A 19,348-nucleotide genomic window follows, 5' to 3' on the forward strand; every position below is an offset into this window, starting at 1 on the left:
CATATCTAATTCTTAAAGCATAAGTATCATATTTTGCCTAAACATAATCTCTTTGATTTTTTGTAGTTTCATTAGGTTGTAACACAACTAATGCTTAGAAATTATATCTTATATAAGTGAAGAACAATCCTACCTTTTTGAAAAAAAATATAGTGTGATTTATTTCAACTATATCTAAACTTGGGAATCAATATACTTATAAATATTATTGAACTTGCATTTTGTGGATTCTAATATCTTAATAATCTTATTTTACATATCTCATTTGAAAACCATTTTTCTATTTAATCATTAATCTTTTTATTACTTGTCTTTTATTTTTCTAAAACAAAATCTCATCAAATATTTGGAACTAGGTTAGAATATTCTTGCTTTGTTTGAAATAGTTTCTTTTGATGTTAGTCAACTCCCATGGGTTCGACCTCGTACTTACATGAACATTATATTAGGAAACGATTCGTGCACTTGCGAGTTTAAATATTAAAACACCCTCTTTTGGAATCAACACTAAGTCTCAACTTAACGATAACCATGTTGATGATCTTGAAGAATGCTTTGCCGTGCTCCGGAAGTATAACATGAAGCTTAACCCTCATAAATTCTCCTTTGGGGTATCATCCGAAAAATTCTTGGGTTTCATTGTAAACGCTCGTGGAATAGAAGCTAACCCAGAAATGATCCAGGCCCTGATCGACATGCCCTCACCTCGAAGACACAAAGATGTCCAAAGTTTGACTGGCAGGATGGCGGCACTAAGTAGTTCGAATGGACGGAAGAGTGCGAGCTTGCCTTCCAGGAGCTTAAAAAGCACCTCACAGAACCCCCCATCTTATCAAAACCTATTACGGGAGAAGTGCTATACTTATATCTTGCCACTATCGAGCACGCAATAAGTGATGTGCTCGTGCGAGAGGAAGAGAAGGTGCAGAGGCCCATATATTACATCAGTAAAAGATTACTGGGGGCAGAGTCGAGATACCCCTTGATGGAAAAGCTAGCTCTCTGCTTAATTCATTGATCTCTAAAACTTTGACCCTACTTTTAGGCGCACCCCATCCATGTATTAACTGATCAACCACTAAGACAAGTCTTGTCTAAGCCAGAAGCTACAGGTTGACTTCTTAAATGGGCGGTTGAACTCGGGCAATTCGAGATCACCTACCACCCAAGGATGACCATTAGGGCACAAGCCTTGGCAGACTTCATAGTGGAATGTACTGGCATGACCAACGATGAAGTTATAACCCCGACCGATGAGCTGTGGAAACTTTACGTTGATGGGTCATCGAATGAAAATGGATCGGGGGCAAGGGTCATTTTGATCACTCCTACAGGGAGTAGATTTCATTCTGCCTTAAGATTCGACTTCAATGCATTGAATAACGAGACCGAATACGAGGCTTTACTGGCGGGACTTCGTATAGCCAAAGAACTCAAAGCTAAAGCAATACATTGCTACAGCGACTCTCAGCTAGTGGCTAACCAAATTTTTGGAGAGTACTAGGCTCCTGGCACCAAAATGGCAACTTACTTAGAAGAGGCAAAGTCAGCATTGGAACATTTCGAGTTTTATGTGATCGAACAGGTTCCCCGAGAGCAAAAATCAAATGCAGATGCTTTAGCTTGACTCGCTACGTCCACCGAGAATGATGAGCTAAATGTTGTGCCAATTGAACATCTCTCGGCACCTAGTATTAACGAGCCAGAGCAGAAAGACGTATATATGATAGATTCCGAACCTACTTGGATGACTCTGATAGTCGTATATCTCGAGACCGGCGTCCTTCCGAAAGATCGGAACCAGGTTCGAAAATTGATGTATCAAGTCCCCCGTTATACCATATTGGATGGAAGGCTGTATAGAAGGGGATATTCCATGCCATTACTTCGGTGTGTGACTCCACCCGAAGCCAAGAAGATCATTGAAGAAATTCACGAAGGGTTCTATGGAGACCATACTGGGGGGCATAGCATGTCCAAAAAAATCATACGCCAAGGATATTTCTGGCTTACCATCAAGTCGGATTCTTTCGAATATGTGAAGAAGTGTGATAAGTGCCAACAATTCGCCACGATTCCTCGAGCTCCACCATCCGAGTTGACTATGATGACTTCCCCAGGGCCATTTGCGGTATGGGGAATAGACCTCATAGGCTCCCTCCCAACTGGCAAGGGCGGAGTAAAATATGTTGTAGTTGCCGCAGACTACTTCACGAAGTGGACAGAAGCTAAACCGTTAGCAACAATAACCTCTAAAAAAGTCCTTGACTTTGTAGTAAAGAACATTATATGTCGATATGGGATGCCGAGGAAAATTGTGTCCGACAACGGAACCCAGTTCGATAGCGATCTATTCACCAACTTTTGCAAAAAAAATGGAATAATAAAGAGTTTTTCATCAGTAGCTCATCCCCAGGCGAATGCCCAGGTCGAAGCTGTAAACAAAACTCTCAAGAGTTCGCTGAAGAAAAAGTTGGAAGAAGCAAAAGGGCGATGGCCCGAAGAATTGCCCCAAGTCCTATGGGATTTTTCCAGATGGCGTACGGGTGCGAGACTATGTTGCCAGTTGAGGTCGAAATTCCTACGATTCGAACCCACACTTATGACCTTGACTCGAACTACAGTCAGCATGAAGAAACCTTAGACATGATCGAAGAAAGAACAAACGAAGCTCAGCTAAGAAACGCTGCATACCAACAGCGGGCTACCAGGTACTTCAACAAGAGAGTTCGAGATCGAAAATTTAGTGTGGGAGATTTGGTGCTAAGGCGTGTATTTTTGGCAACACGAAATCTAGAAGCTGGCGTGCTCGGGGCAAATTGGGAAGGACCTTACCAGATAGAGTCAGTCATCCGACCTGGTGTCTACAAGTTAGCGAGATTGGATGGGAGCCTAGTACTGCGAGCATGGAATGGAGAACACCTAAGACCTTACTATCAATAGTGTAGGAAGGATGTTGCCTGTAGCCATGCTTGTTTATTTGTACTGATTTGCCTACTTTTGGATTATATCAAATAAAGATTTATTTCGTCTATTATGGTTAATTTTTGCAATCTCTCTTAATCTAATAACCTATGATCACATTCATAGGATTTTAAGGGGGCATCATTGGTATATATAAATACCACCAGCTTGAAAAATAAAGTTACATATAAGAAATACATGCAAGTGTTTGGATATAACCAAATGCGTGAGCTAAGATAATTTGGATATAACCGAATTATCAAAAACATAAAAGTGTTTGGATGTAACCAAATGCGCGAGCTTGGATGGTTTGGACGTAACCAAATTATCAAAAGATAAATATGTTTGGATATAACCAAATATGCGAACTAGATTAAAAATATAAGTGTATGGATTACAACCCAAACACCACCTTAATAGGTTTGGAACAAACCAGCTAAAACTAATCAAGGATAAGTTGGAACATAAACCCACTTCGAGTTAAGTCGAGATCGAGGCTGGAGTATCTTATAAAACAAATAGTTTCAAACTCATAACCTCAAAAAGATAATCGAGGACGAGAAAAAGTAACTAAAAAATAAGATACAACTAAACCGTTTTCATTACACACCATACAAGTACTTTCGGGTGCATGGTTAAAGTAATATCCGACCTTGACAAATAACGAGATCGAAAGCGGATAATTCGAGCAAACTGTGCATGAATGCATTGAGCCTCGAGCCTCAATCCAAACTATGTTTGTGCGAATAAACAAGCATATACGATTCTTTAATATAAAATGTGCAAAATATTTCAAACGAAGAAATGTAAAGCATATATATTAAAAGAAAGCCAAAAAGAAAAAGAAATTGTATCAGCCCTACGGGCATAAATGATAACGATTACAAAAATAAAGGGACGCAGCCCCGAGGTGAGATTCAAGAAGGAGCAGTCTCCATAGCCTTCTCAGTACCAGCAGCACTAGACTCTTCAGGACAAATAGCATGACTATCCTTTTGGGCAGCCTCTCGAGCAGCCTCCTCCGCCTCAAGCCGAGCATTCCACTTATCTATGAGCTTCGCCTCAAGATGACCTAGGAAGCTGGTATCGAGGTCGTCATTGTTGGCCCATATTATGTACATAGCCAGATCAACCGCCTGGTCCTTCTTCTCTTTGTACTCAGCAAGGAGGCGAGCCTTTTCACCCTTAATTATATCGAAGTGGCGTCCTTGTCTTCTTCGTGCTTTTTATTAGCCTCCTTGAGCCGAGCGTTCTCTTTCTCAAGCTCCGCGAGCCTAGCGTTCTGCTTCTCAAGCTCGGATGTCTTGGCTATAAGCTCCTCGACTCCTGCCTCAGTTGCCTTTACTTCATCACTCAGTTTGAGCTAAAGATCCTTCGCCTCCTGAGCATAGGATTTGCTCGAATGGATCTCGTTATTCAACTTATAGTTGAGCTGAGCAGAGACAGCAAGAGCCTGGCATACAAAGAAATCAACATTAGCATATGGATCGTCTATAAATATAGCTAGTAACGAGAAAAGAAAAGTTACTGCGGCGGTATGCTCGACACTCTTCTCATAGAGTGTGTTGCAGTCTCGGGCGTCATTCAAAAATTGCCAGTGAGGAGCATCAAAACTGCTGAAGCTCTCTCCCACTCAAGACAAGATGTCCGAGCCTAGCATAGCCCCATGGGACCCAGCTGCATTGTCAACTACATACTCCTCAACGTGAGTGGAAACTGACAACTTGTGGGTTAGGGAAGCAGATGGTTTTCTAGGAGGGGGACCGAGTGTCGGGTGAACCAGGATGGGAGGTTGGGGCTCAACCATAGTGGATGCCCCGACCTGTGGAGTCGGCCCCACAGCGGAACTCGCGGCAGGCGGAGCTGGTGGAGGGAGTGTCTTTTCGGTCGTCTTAAGGACCTTGGCAGGCCGGTCAATCTTTCGCGACCCCCTAGGGAACTTGCTCCTTTTGGCTCTGCCACTCTCGAGAATATTGTCAAGATCGGAGTCCATCTCACCTACACAGTCACACCACAATATGAGTTATCAAAAAGAAAAAATATAAAAAGTAACTCAGCATCATGCAAATATACAAAGTGATGAAAAGGCGAGTGGAGAGAAACCTAACTGGAACTCCCCTCCGAGCTTCAGCTCGGAGACCATGAAATTCCCCCATGTTCAGAAGAGGCGGGGGGGGGGGGGGGGGGGTACCTTCCCTATAGGTGGACGTCAACCTCAAAAGGTCCCTATAGTCGTTGGTCCCATATTGGACGGCTATTTCGTCCCATACCTTGTTCAGGCTATACATAGTGTCGTATTTCCCGAGCCAGCTATCGAACCTATGAACCTGTTCATCTACCCAAGTCCATATATAAAAATGGTTCCTATCATCCTCGCACAATACTAACCTATCGGGTTTGTGTTTTAATAGGGTGGGGGACCACATTGTCGAGCTTAGGATGACTGTACCTTGATCATCCGAGCCCGAGCTCGAGGCTTCATCGTTGGCCTCGTTCCCTGATTGCGGGCTCCTTCGGCGAACTGGAGGCGGGGGCCTCACCTCTCTCCTTGGGGGGAGGATGCCTGTTGGCAAAGGCACGAGCTCCCAGCGATCATATTTTTTGTTGGACCAATCTGAGGTAGACTGGCCATCTCCCAAGAGCCCGCAAGCTTGGAGCTTACCTTCATGCACAAGGTATGAGAGAGATCTCCTGCCATAAGGGAGTTGGAGCAGAGCCTCTCTATGCTCCTTCATCTCGTCAGAAGGAGTGGGACGATGATAGTTGGCTGGAAAATAAAATACATTTCAACTAAGTACGAGCCTATAGACAAAAGTCCGAGCACAAAGATAAAGAAGGTTGGGGTACTTACGAATCCGTCTGAATTAATAGTATCGGGACGGAGCTAGGCCATCTGTCAAGAAGAAGGCCTTCTTAAAGTCAGGAGGATGGTTGGGAAGATCCTCAAACATCTTTTTTCCTTGGGATAGCTCGAAAGGTAATAGAAGCCGTCTCCTCCCTGAGCTCGGGAAGGATTGCTTTTCAAACAAAAAAGATACAGGATCTCCTCTGGCGGCGGTCCTTCCCACTTCAGCTCGTGGTATATCAACCTCAGGGCAGACAGATCCCTATAAGAATTAGTGTTGAGCTGGAATGGAGCCAACCCAATGAAGTTCGTGAAGTCCTTGAAGAAAGACTTGAGAGGCAGTATTGCTCCTGCCTTCATATGCTCCTGGCTCCAAGCCGCATATCTCAGCTTGTTCTCAGGGTTTCAATCTCCTGGAGCGCGGCTGCTTCGCTCGTGGGAGGTAGGGGCTCGACACCTTAGCGAGCCTGATAATCTTATACCATGAAAGGCCAAGATATCGTTTATCTGACCTAGCGAGGTAACCGAGCACCAATAATGCTCCGCCTCGAAAATTTCCCTCCTCGGCTGCGAGGTGGAGGGCTCCCCCATCAATGAGAATCAAAGATCTCTCGGGTTGTACGTGATTGTAACTTTTAGCCTGGAATCAAGGGGGATCGGTCTAGGCCCTGAGTCAAATTCTGGATAAAGAGCCTCTCGAAGGATTTTTCTCTTATTCTCTATCACCTCGACGATTTGACGACGATAATGAGCTCAAGTTTCTTCTTGTTCGCGAGCTAGCTCGTGTTCACAAATTAGGTGCTGGTTCTGGGCAAACAACGACTCTGGGCTCGGAGTTTTTGGCGAATACTGGATGGCAAGCAATGACCCCCTGCGTCTTTCCAGATTCTGTGACATCTAGCGAGAAAGAAAAAATGGTGAGGGTCATGCATGCAAGGAATCAAGAATAACAATCTTGGTAGGTCAAGCTCAAAAATGCTTGGATACGAGACGAGCTCGATCCTGGAGACCCGATTAAGTGTCATGACGTGTATTCCACGAAAAAGGGAGGGAAGTGGGTCTAATTTTTTAGAATCCCGAAATATCAGGAAAAAAAGGTGGCGGTTATTTAAAAATGGTATTTTCGGGTATCGTGCATTCTTTAAAATCACGATTTTGTACTCGATATCTTGGTGTACAAGATATGTCCTCCAAAATTTGAAAACCCAAAAAAAAAAAAAAAGAAGACCATATTAGGGTCTTCCTACATTTGAACTGGATTCAAAACCAGTAATGGGGAACCTAAACTAATATCTATCAGTCAAAATATCCTAGTATATCAAACTAAAGAATAAACCAGCACATTCCCATAAATGCAAAAGCAACAAAGGCAGAAACTGGCGTAAAGAAAAAGAAGATATGCATACAAGTTAAGATCAGAGACTTACAAACTGAAAATGGTGGTTGCAGAGAAACGGATGACTAAAGAGGAAGGTATGATCTCACGGTCTCGAACAGGCTGGTGGTCCTTTACTTCTTTGGGTGGGAAAACATGCAAAAGCGAAAACTTTCTGGGATGGCCTCTCATTTTTTCTCTCTTCTTTTTTCTCTGATAAACGTAAAAGTAAGAGGAAGAAGATGACTGGAGCCTTATATATAGACCATCAGAAGTGGTAAAAATGGATTAATCCAAGCCATTGGACATGATCCTTATCAAATCCGATGGCCAGGGATAAATGACAAGATGGTACCGAAAAGGTGGCAGGCAAACGATCGTGGGCAGATTTCCAAGGTACTCGAGTACCTTGAATGGGAAATACCCAACTGACACGTGTCCATACTCGAGTATGTGTAACGGTGCAGTTCCCGAGGAAAGTAGTTCAAAAGTTTCATTCTCATAGGATTCGAACAAATACTTTTGAGGGGGAAAATGTTACACCCAGATTTCGAGCCTTCAGAATTGTGATCTCAAAAGCTGGATTCGTCAGGTGTGAGCTCACAATATCTAGAATACGTGTTCACACCCTAGGAGCCAAATCTTCATAGTTGGTGGCAACCTCGAAGATGGGTGACCTCGAAGTCCTTATAAGCTCGAAAGACAGGCATCAGAAGGCGTCCATTCTCAGGTGACCTCGGATTAAGAGTTCCAAGCCTAACATGAGTATGAGCTCGAAACAATGTGGTCTTGGAGAAAATAATATAACTCGAATGTTACTCAGAGACCTAGACTGGCATGATGCTGATGATGTTGATTGCTGATTTCGAATAGCTTAGTGAGTCACTTGAAGAGGCGCGGTCTACATTTATTGTTGTAACTTCCCTACAATAAAGGAATATTTATTAGTCAGTTATACGCCCCCTAGTCTTCAGGGGATATTTCCTTGTATATAGGAGTTATAGGCTTTAAAGCCATTAAATTTATTAATATAAAGGATAACTTCCCTGAACGTGTGGAAGAGTATCCTGAGACTTCCTCTACAAATAGAGAAGTTGTGTACCTTTGTAAAGGACCGAAATTCTGTGATCCTAAGAGAAACTCTGGAGAATTCATCCCTGAAAAATTTCCAGAAATTGCCTAAGTTCTAATAACAAAGACTCGTGGACTAGGCAGAGTTAACTGCTGAACCACGTAAAAAACCCTCCTTGTTTAATTGTGTTTTTCTGGCCATAGTTCTTTACTATTTACGTGCTCTACATTTTAAGTTGACGAAAAATAGCGTCAACACCTTTGATGGAGAAGCTAGCTCTCAGCTTAATTCACCCATCTCGAAAACTTCAACCCTACTTTCAAGCGCACCCCATCCATGTACTAACTGATCAACCACTAAGAAAAGTCTTGTCTAAGCCAGAAGCTTTAGGCCGACTTCTTAAATGGGCAGTAGAACTCGGGCAATTCGAGATCACCTATCATCCGAGGACGACCATTAGGGCGCAGGCCTTAGCAGACTTCATAGTGGTGTGTACTGGCATGACCAACGATGAAGTTATAACCTTGGCCCACGAGCTGTGGAAACTTTACGTTGATGGGTCATCTAATGAAAATGGATCAGTGGCAGGAGTAATTTTGATCACTCCTGCAGGAAGCAGATTTGACTCTGCCTTGAGATTTGACTTCGATGCGTCAAATAACGAGGTCGATTACAAGGCTTTACTGGCGGGACTTCGTATAGCAAAAGAGCTCAAAGCTAAAGCAATACATTGCTATAGCGACTCCCAGCTAGTAGTTAACCAAATTTTGGGAGAATACCAGGCTCGTGGTACGAAAATGGCAGCATACTTGGAAAAGGAAAAATCAGCATTGGAACATTTTGAGTTCTATGCGATAGAACAGGTCCCCCGAGAACAAAACTTGAATGCGGATGCCTTAGCCTGGCTCGCTACCTCTACCGAGAATTACGAGCTGATTCTCGTACCAATTGAACATCTCTCGGTGCCTAGTATTAATGAGCTAGAGAAGGAAGGCGTGTGTATGATCGATTCCGAGCCTACCTGGATGACTCCGATAATTGAATATCTCGAGACCGACATCCTTCCGAAAGAATGGACCAAGGCTCGAAAGTTGATGTATCAAATCCCACGTTATACCATTATAGATGGAAGGCTATATAGAAGAGGATATTCTATGCCACTACTTCTATGTGTGACTCCACCCAAAGCCAAAAAAGTCTTAGAAGAAATTCATGAATGGTTCTGTGGAGATCATACTAGGGTGCATAGCCTATCCAAGAAAATCATACGCCAAGGATACTTCTGGCCTACCATCAAGTCTGACTCGTTCGACTACGTGAAAAGGTGTGATAAGTGCCAACGATTCGCCACGATTCCTCGAGCTCCGCCATCCGAACTGACTATGATGACCTCTCCATGGCCATTTGCAGTATGGGGAATCGACCTCATAGGCTCTCTCCCGACTGGCAAGAGCGGAGTAAAGTACGCAGTTGTCGCCATAGATTACTTCACGAAGTGGACAGAAGCTGAACCTTTGGCAACAATAACCTCCAAAAAAGTCCTTGACTTTGTGGTGAAAAATATCATATGTCGATATGGGATGCCAACGAAGATCATGTCCGATAATGGAACCCAGTTCAACAGTGATCTGTTTACCAAATTTTGTGAAAAAAATGGAATTATAAAGAGTTTCTCGTCTGTGGCCCATCCTCAAGCGAATGGCCAGGTCGAAGCTGTAAACAAGACTCTAAAAAGTTCGCTGAAGAAAAAGTTGGAAGAAGCTAAAGGAAGATGGCCTGAAGAATTGCCCCAAGTCCTATGGGGATATAGGACTACGGCCCGTACTTCGATAGGACATACCCCGTTCTCTCTGGCATATGGTTACGAGGCTATGTTTCCAGTTGAGGTCGAAATTCCCACAATTCGTGCCCTCGCTTATGATCAAGCCTCGAACCACTCTCAACTCGAAGAAACTCTTGACCTGATCGAAGAAAGAAGGAACAAAGCTCAACTAAAAAATGCTGCATACCAACAGCAAGCTACCCGGTACTTCAACAAAAGAGTTCGGGACCAAAAATTCGATGTGGGAGATTTAGTGCTAAGGCGTGTCTTCTTGGCAACACGGGATCCAGTAGCTGGCGTGCTCGGGCCAAATTGGGAAGGACCCTACCAGATAGAATCAGTCATCCAACCCAGTGTTTACAAGTTGGCGAGATTGGATGGAAGTCTAGTACCGCGAGCATGGAATGGCGAACACCTACGACCTTACTATCAATAGCATAGGAAGGATGTTGCCTATAACCATGCTTGTTTATCTGTACTGCTTTTCTATTTTTGGATTTTGTCAAATAAAGGTTGATTTCGTTTAATATGCTGTATTTTTTGCAATATCTCTTAATTTAATAATCTATGTTCTCACTCATAGGATATTCAGGGGGCATCAATGGCACGTACACCACCAGCTTGAAAAACTAAAACAGCATATATGAAATGCACATAAGTGTTTGGACGTAACCAAATACGCGAGCTAAAACAGCCTGGATATAACAAAACTGTCGAAAGTACACAAGTATTTGGAAATAACCAAGCATGCAAAAAAAAGGATAAGTTTGGATATAACCAAACTGGTAAAAAGACAAAAATGTTTGGATGTAACCAAATACATAAACTAGATTAAAATGTAAATGATAGGATTACAAACCTAACACGACCTTATAAGGTTTGGAACAAACTAGCTTAAACTAATCGGTAGTAAGTTGGAGCATAACCCACTTCGAGTAAGCCAAGATCGAGGCTGGAGTATCTTGCAAAACAATAGTTTCGACCTCAGAACCTCGGAAAGCTTACCGAGGATGAGAAAAAGTAACTAAAAAGTAAGATATAACTAAACCATTTGCATTACACACCATACAAGTACTTCTGGGTGCATGGTTAAAGTAATATCCGGCCTTGACAAATAACGAGATCGGAAGAGGATAATTCGAGCAAACTATGCATGAATTCATTGAACCTTGAGCTTAAATCCAAACTATGTTTGTTTGATTAAACAAGCATATATAACTCTTTAATATAAAATGTGCAAAATATTTCAACCCGAGAAATGTAAAGCATATATAATAAAAGGAAGTCAAAAAGAAAGAAAAATTGTACTAGCCCCATTGGCATAAAAATAAAAGAAAACAATTACAAAAGTAAAGGGACGCAGCCCTGAGGTATCATCTAAAGAGAAGGAGCAATCTCATTGGCCTTCTCAGCATCAGCGTCCTCCCCAGCTCCCTCTGCGCCATCACGAGCAGCCTCCTCATCCTCAAGTCGAGCCTGCCATTTGGCTACGAGTTTCGTCTCAAGATGGCTCAAGAAGCTGGTATCGAGGTCGACATTGTTGGCCCATATTCTGTACATGGCCAGGTCAACCGCCCGATTATTTTTCTCCTTAAACTCTTCAAGAAGACGAGCCTTTTCACTCTCAATGATCTCAAAAGTGGCAGCCTTATCTTCTTCGAGTTTGGCATTGACCCCCTTGAGCCAAGTATTTTCCTTCTGAAGCTCTGCGAGCCTGGCGTTCTACTTCTCAAGCTCGGATATCTTGGCCTTAAGCTCCTCGGCTCCAACCTCAACCTTTGCCTTTGTTGCCTTGAGCTCATCACTCTATTTGAGCTAAATATCCTTCGCCTCCTGAGCATAGGACTTGCTCGAGTGGATCTCATTATTCAATTTATAGTTGAGCTGAGCAGAAACAGCAAGAGCCTGGCATACAAAGAAATCAACATTAGCATATGGATCGCCTATAATTACAACTAGTAGCGGGAAAAGAAAAATTACCGTGGTAGTAAGCTCGACACTCTTCTCGTAAACCGTGTTGCAGTCTCGGGCGTTGTTCAAAAACTGCCAATGAGGAGCGTCGAAACCGCTAAAGCTCTGACCCACTCGAGACAGAATGTCCGAGCCCAGCGTAGCCCCATGAGGTCCGGCAGCATTTTCGACTACATACTCATCAACGTGAGTAGAAACTGACAACTTACGGGTTAGGGAAGCCGAGGGTTTTTTCAGAGGTAGGTTGAGTGTTGAGTGAACCATGATGGGAGGTGGGGGCTCGACCATGGCGGATGCCCCGACCTGTGGAGTTTTCTCCACAGTGGAGCTCATGGCAGGCAGAGCTGGGGGAGGAGGTGTCTTTTCAGTCTTCTTAAGGACCTTGGCGGGCCGGTCGGTCTTTCGCGACCCCCTGGGATGCTTACTCCTCTTGGCTCCGCCACTCTCAAGGATGTTGTCGAGATCGGAGTCCATCTTGCTTACACAGTTACACCACAATATGAGCTATCAAAAAAATAAACAAATAAAGCAACTTAGCATCATGCAAACATACATGGGATAAAAAGACAAACAGAGAGAACCCTAACTGGAACTCTCCCTCGAGCTTGAGCTTGGCGACCACGAAATCCCCCATCTTCAGAAGAGGCGGGGGGAGTGCCTTCCCTATTGGTGGACGTCAACCTTGAAAGGTCCCTATAGTCGTTGGTCCCATATTGGATGGCCATTCCGTTCCATACCTCATTCAGGCTATACAGAGTGTCGTATTTCCCGAGCCAGCTATCGAACCTATGAACCCGCTCATCTACCCAAGACCATACATAAAAATGGTTCCTATCATCCTCACACAATACTAACCTATCGGGCTTATGCTTTAGTAGGGAAGGGGACCACATATTCGAGCTAAGGATGACTGTACCTTGCTCATCCGAACCCGAGCTTGAGGCCTCGTAGTTGGCCTCGTTCCCCGATTGTGGACTCTTGTGACGGACTGGAGGTGGAGGCCTCGCCTCTCTCCTTAGGGGGAGGTTACCTGTTGGCAGAGGCAGGAGCTCCCATCGGTCGTATTTTTTATTGGACAAGTCCGATGTAGACTGATCCCCTCCTAAGAGCCCACAAGCCTGGAGCTTGTCTTCATGCAGGAGATAGGAGAGGGATCTCCTGCCGTAAGGAAGTTTGAGCAGAGTCTCTCTGTGCTCCTTCATCTCATCAGTGGGAGTAGGGCAATGATAGTTGGCTGGAAAGTTAAGCACATTTTAGCTAAGCACGAGCCTAAAGCAAAGTTCGAGCACAAAATAAGGAGGTTGAAATACTTACGAATCCGTCTGAATGAATGGAATCGAGATGGGGCTAGGCCATCTATCCAGAAGAAGGCCTTCTTGAAATTAGGAGGATGGTTGGGAAGATCTTCAAACATCTTCTTCTCCTTAGGATAGCTCGAGAGATAGTAGAAACCATCCCCTCCCAGAGCTCGGGAGGGATTTCTTTTCAAACAAAAGAGATACATGATCTCCTTCGGTGATGGTCCTTCCCACTTCAGCTAGTGGTAAAGCGACCTCAGGGCAGACAAAACCCTGTAAGATCTGGTGTTGAGCTAGAAGGGGGCCAACCCAACAAAATTTGTGAAGTCCTTGAAAAAATACTTCAAGGGCAGTACGGCCCCTGCCTTCATGTGCTCCTGGCTCCAAGCTGCGTATCTCAGCTTGCTGTCAGGATTTCCATCTCCTGGAGTGCGACAACTTTGCTCGTGGGAGGTCAGGGCTCGACACCTTAGCGAGCCTGACAGTCCTATACCATGAAAGGCCAGGATATCGGTTATCTGGCCTAGTGACGTAACCGAGCTCCAATAATGCTCTGCCTTAAAAAACTCCCTCCTCGGCTGTGAGGTAGAGGGTTCCCCCATCAGTGAAAAATGCAGATCACCTGGTTTGAAGGCAACTATCGCTTTGAGCGAAGGGTTGAGTGGGATCGGTTTAGGCTCGGTATCAGGATCTGGATGAAGGGAGACCCTTAGTCTTCTCCTTTTCCCTTCTTCGACCTTGTCTATCTAACGTCGAAAGTGATCTCAAGTGTCCTCTTGCTCACACCTTAGTTCGTGTTCCCGAAGTAGACGTTGATTTTGAGTGAAAGGAGATTCCGGGCTCGGCATTACTAACGAATAGGGAATTGCGAACTTTGACCCCCACCACTTTCCTGAATTCTGCGGCATCTAACAAGAAAGTAAAAGGGTGAGGGCCAAGAAAGCAAGAAGTACAGAGATAAATAGCACCTAAGCTCGAATGATCGAGGCTACATGTCAAGCTCGATCCAAAGGAGACGAGACCAGTCCCAGAGTGTGTGTTCCACCAAAGGATAGGAAGGTGGATTTGTCATGGGAAATCCCGAAATATTAGGAAAGAAAGGTGGCGGTTATTGAAAAGGTGATATTTTTGGGAATCATGCATTCCTTAAAGGCTGACCTTAATTTTGTACCCGATATCTTCGTGTGCAAGACACGGGTTCTAAAAACCCAAAAAAAAAAAGGAACCATTTTTGGACCTTTTTTCGCAGAAGTTGGGTTTGAATCTAATACTAGTGCGATTAAACTAGTGGATCGATAAAAGGGATGAGAATAAATCCTAATGCATACGATGCAATAAAAGCATAAGCGTGCATAAAAAGAAGAAAAATTTATATACATAACACAAAGAAGCCATGAACTGATACTTACACAATGTGATCGAATGAAACAAAGAAATGGATGAGCAAACGAGCGGTTGCAAGTACGACCTCACTGAGTTGAAGATTCCAATGTTATTTTGTCTACTCGGCTTCGAGAACATGCAAGAAATAGGTAAGGAGGGTCCTCGTTTTTCCTTCTTCCTTTTTTCTCTCTGAAATGAATGTGAGAGTAAAGGAAGAACATGACTGGGGTCCAATTTATAAGCCCATGAAAATGCGAAAGGCTGGATTAATATGGGCCATTGGCCAGATTCCATATCAAATCTGACCGCCAGGGATAAGTGACAAGATGGTGCCATAAAGGTGGCAGGCGAACGATCATGGGCAGGTTTCCAAGGCACTCAAGTACATCGAGTGAGCAATACCCAACTAACGCATGTCCATACTCGAGTATGTGTGACAGAGCGGTTCCTGAAGAAAGTAGTTCAAAATTTTCCTTCTCATAGGATTCGAACTAATACTTTTGAGGGGGAAAATGTTACACCCAGATTTCGAGACCTGAGGTCGTGACCTCAAAAGCTGGATTCGTCAGGTGTGAGCTCGTGATAGCTAAAATACATTGTCGTGATCTAGACACCAAACCATCGAAGCAATGTGGCAACCTCGAAGATAGGTAGCCTCGAAGTCCTTTCTAAGCTCCAAAGACACAACATCGGAGTATATCCATTGTCGGGTATCCTTGGATCAAAGTGGCCCGAGCTTGGCATGGGTGTGAACCCGGAATGAGGTGGCCTCGGTGGTATTTACCCGCTCCAAGCTGGCCTTGGGGAAAGTAATACAGCTCGTGATTTACTCAGAGGCCCAGACTGACATGAGGCTGATTGCTAACCTCGAACGACTTAGTGAGTTATCTGATGAGACGCAGTCCATGCATTCAAGAGATAATTATTATTGTAACTTCCTACAATAAAGGGATATTAATTAGTCGGTTATACGCACCCTGGTCTTCAGGGGACGTTTCCTTGTATATAAGAGTTACATAATTTAATGTCATTATTCCCATTAATGAAGAAGAGTATCTTCCCGAAATATGTGGGAACGAACTCTAAGAACCCTCTATAAATAGAGAAGTCATGAACACTTGAAAAGGACGAAATTTTTGTGATCTTAAGAGAGTTTTCTGGAGAATCCATCCCTAAAGGAATTCCAGAAAACTCCAAAGTCCTAATAAAAAAGACTCGTGGACTAGGCAAAATTAACTGCTGAACCACGTAAAAAAGGCTCATTGCTCTACTGTATTATTCTTTTTTGCCGTAGTTTTTATTGTTTATGTGCTCTACATTTTAAGTTGGCGAAAAACGGCGTCAACAAGTGAAATTTCCAGATGGCTTTTGTTCAAATTTGAAGAAAAAAGTAATCGAGAATGAAACAAATATCATTGGGTTGAAATCCCATGACTGTCATGTTATAATGCAACAATTAATGTTAGTGGGTGTTCGCAAGTTTCTACCAAAAGATATATCGACCACCATTTCTGAACTGTGTAATTTTTTCAGGCAAGTATGTTCGAGGACTATAAATGTTACAGATATGGAGGAAGCAAAAAAAGACCTTGTTCTGATATTGTGCAAGATGGAGTTGATTTTTCCTCTGGCTTTTTTTGATATAATGATTCACTTGGTCTTACATTTGCCTGAAGAAGCGATTTTGGGTGGACCGATATTTATGAGGTGGATGTATCCTTTTGAAAGGTACATGAAAAAATTGAAGAACTACGTGGGAAATAAAGCTCGTCCTGACGGGTCAATAGCTGAAGGCTATGTTGCTGATGAGGCTTTAACATTTTGTTCGATGTATTTCAAAGAGGTTGAAACAAAATTTAACCGTCTTGATCGCAATGAAGATGAGGTGTATGTCCCACGACACCTTACTATGTTTCAATCTCAATGTCGTCCCCTGACAAAGGGAACTCTCAAGCCTCTCGACCTTGCGACTCGTGAAATGGCTTAATGGTTCATACTTGACAATTCTCCTGAAATTCAAGATTACTTAGAGTAAGTTTATTCCCTTTAAAGTGAAATTTATGTTCATTCCAAATTCTTTTATCTAATATAGTCAAAGCATTCAAATTTACAGCGAACACCTAGTAGAGATCAAACTGAAATACCCAGATGGTGATCATAATTTTTTACACATAAAAAATTTTCGCTAGTCGTTTCATAAGAAGGTAAAATTGAGATTATTTTTAAACCTTTATTGTTGTAATGATATTTTTATCATTCTAATATAGGTTTATTAATTTATTTAGATATATGACTTGCACAAACTTGGATCTTTAGAGAATGGTGATGAGTTGTTAGCTTTAGCATCTGGGTCAGATCACTTGGCAACCTACTAAGAAGGTTGTATAGTTAACGGCGTTCGATTTATCGCTTACGACCGAGATCAAAAGTGCACCACACAGAATAGTAGAGTGTCTGTTGCGGGAACTGAAGGTTTTAACTATTATGGCACGCTTCAAGAAGTACTGGCGTTATCTTCACTGGTGCATATTCAGTTGCATTGTTTAGGTGCAAATGTTTTAACACTGATCCAAGCAAGAAGAAAAAAATCACTGAAAATAATATCACCAGTATAAACGTCAGTAGCGAATGGTACAAAGATGATCCTTATATACTTGCTAGCCAAGCTAAGCAAGTATTCTATCTCGATGATCTACTTAGAGGCCAACACTGGAAAATTGTTGAGGATGTCAATCATCGTCAAATTTGGGACATTGAGGACGATGAAGCTGATGCAGATGTTGATGTTGTACATGACAGAAGCTCATTAAATTTTGTGTTGACTGTGGATCTCGGTCAGTTGGTTATGGAATCTCATGAACCTGCAACATATATTGGCACTATACAAAATTCACCTGCCAATCAATTGGATGATAATTTCATAAATGATGACTTAGGCGAAGAAGAAGTCGATGAAGAAGATGAATTTCTAGTTGATATTTGTGAAGATGATGTTAATCATGTGTCTCCGATTCATGCTAATTTAATTAATGATGAAAGTGCTAGTAATTATTCTACATAGTTTTGATATTTTTGTAATAAAGACAATCATTTAAAATATAATATATGGGACTTGTAATCATTTTGTTCATTTCCATTGGTGATATTTGATACTAACTAATAATTTTTGTTCCTAAGTACAATGTCAGCGGATATAGCCACCTCTCACGGCGGAGATGGTGGAGGTCTAGATCCGCCAGATCCTAGTAAAGTACCCTCTTCCTGCGAGCCAGGTTAATAATAATTTTCAAATTTTTTTCATAGCTTGAAAGTCAAGCTCAACGAATGATTAATATATATTAATATTTCAAATTTTGGTTATTTTTGAAAATGTGAATAGCTGAAGTGCCGAGAAGAAAGGGTTCTGGCCTGGCTAATAACATACCACTTGAAATTCAAAGGCGGAATGCCAGGAAACCACTAGATCTTCAGCTTGATCCTAGGACGGAAAAAGTGGTTGGCTTGGAGGACCAAGCTTTTGTTCGCGAGATAGGCCTCCAAGTCACCTTGTTGTTTCCAGGACATTACTTGGATTTTTCTCATGTACCTCAACAATTTAAGGAATAAGTCGTACAAAAGATGAAGGTAAAAATTTAGAACAAGTCTCGTGGTATATATTTTTTATTAAAATCATTTACAAACTAAACTAACGTGTTATTTTTTAATGTAGCAATTTTATAATGTTGATAGTCATCCAGAACCCGAGAGAGTTATGAAAACTATCTACGCAGAGATGCAGAAAAGATATCTTGAGAGAAAGAACATCAGACATACTCACTTCAAAAAATATTACTCTAAGCCAGAAGATTTGGAGAGTGTTCTCATTGCCCCACCTAACCATTGCACCAAGGAGAGTTGGAAAGATATTTTTCAGTTGATTTTTAGCCCAAAATTTATCGCGCGATCCAACCAAAACAAGAAAAACAGAAAAGAAATGAAGTATACATCGACGCAAGGCACAAAATCAATGGCAGCTAAGCGTCACCAATTTGTAAGTAAAAATATTAATTTAATTTAACAAAATTTTACATTCTAACTTCCTTTCTCTACATTTGTATGGGCGAACCCTGATGAACATGTTATTGATACTTGGAAAGATAGCCATTTGAGAAAATCGACAAAAGTTTTTGTCAACGGCGCAGCTCGAGAAACTTTTGTGTTATTATTTTCATTAAACTATGTTACTGTTGTGTTTCTAACACTTTTTATGAACAGGAAAAAATGACGGAAGAGCTTGAGAGGGCACGACTTCAAAGACAGTCTTAAGGACTGACGGAGGGTTCTAAAACTAGATCTGCTGCTGATTCCTCGTCGATCGATCAATACGAGATTATGAGTAAAGTACTTGGGGAGAGGTCTGACTTTCAAAGAGGAGTAGGTTACAGCAAAGGCAAAGGGAAAAAATCAGCTTCCAGCTCCACAAGTCAAAGTCAGTCAGAGGCTTAACCTGCTCATACACCTCAGGAAGACATGGCTACTATGGCGGAAATAATGAAGTCAATGCGTGAAGAGATCTGGATGTTGAAATCTCAACAAGGTCCATCTGATAATCCTCAGTATACCAGTACAGAAACTGAGT

Source organism: Humulus lupulus, chromosome 5 (assembly GCF_963169125.1).
Source record: "Humulus lupulus chromosome 5, drHumLupu1.1, whole genome shotgun sequence".
NCBI classification, from domain to species: domain Eukaryota; kingdom Viridiplantae; phylum Streptophyta; class Magnoliopsida; order Rosales; family Cannabaceae; genus Humulus; species Humulus lupulus.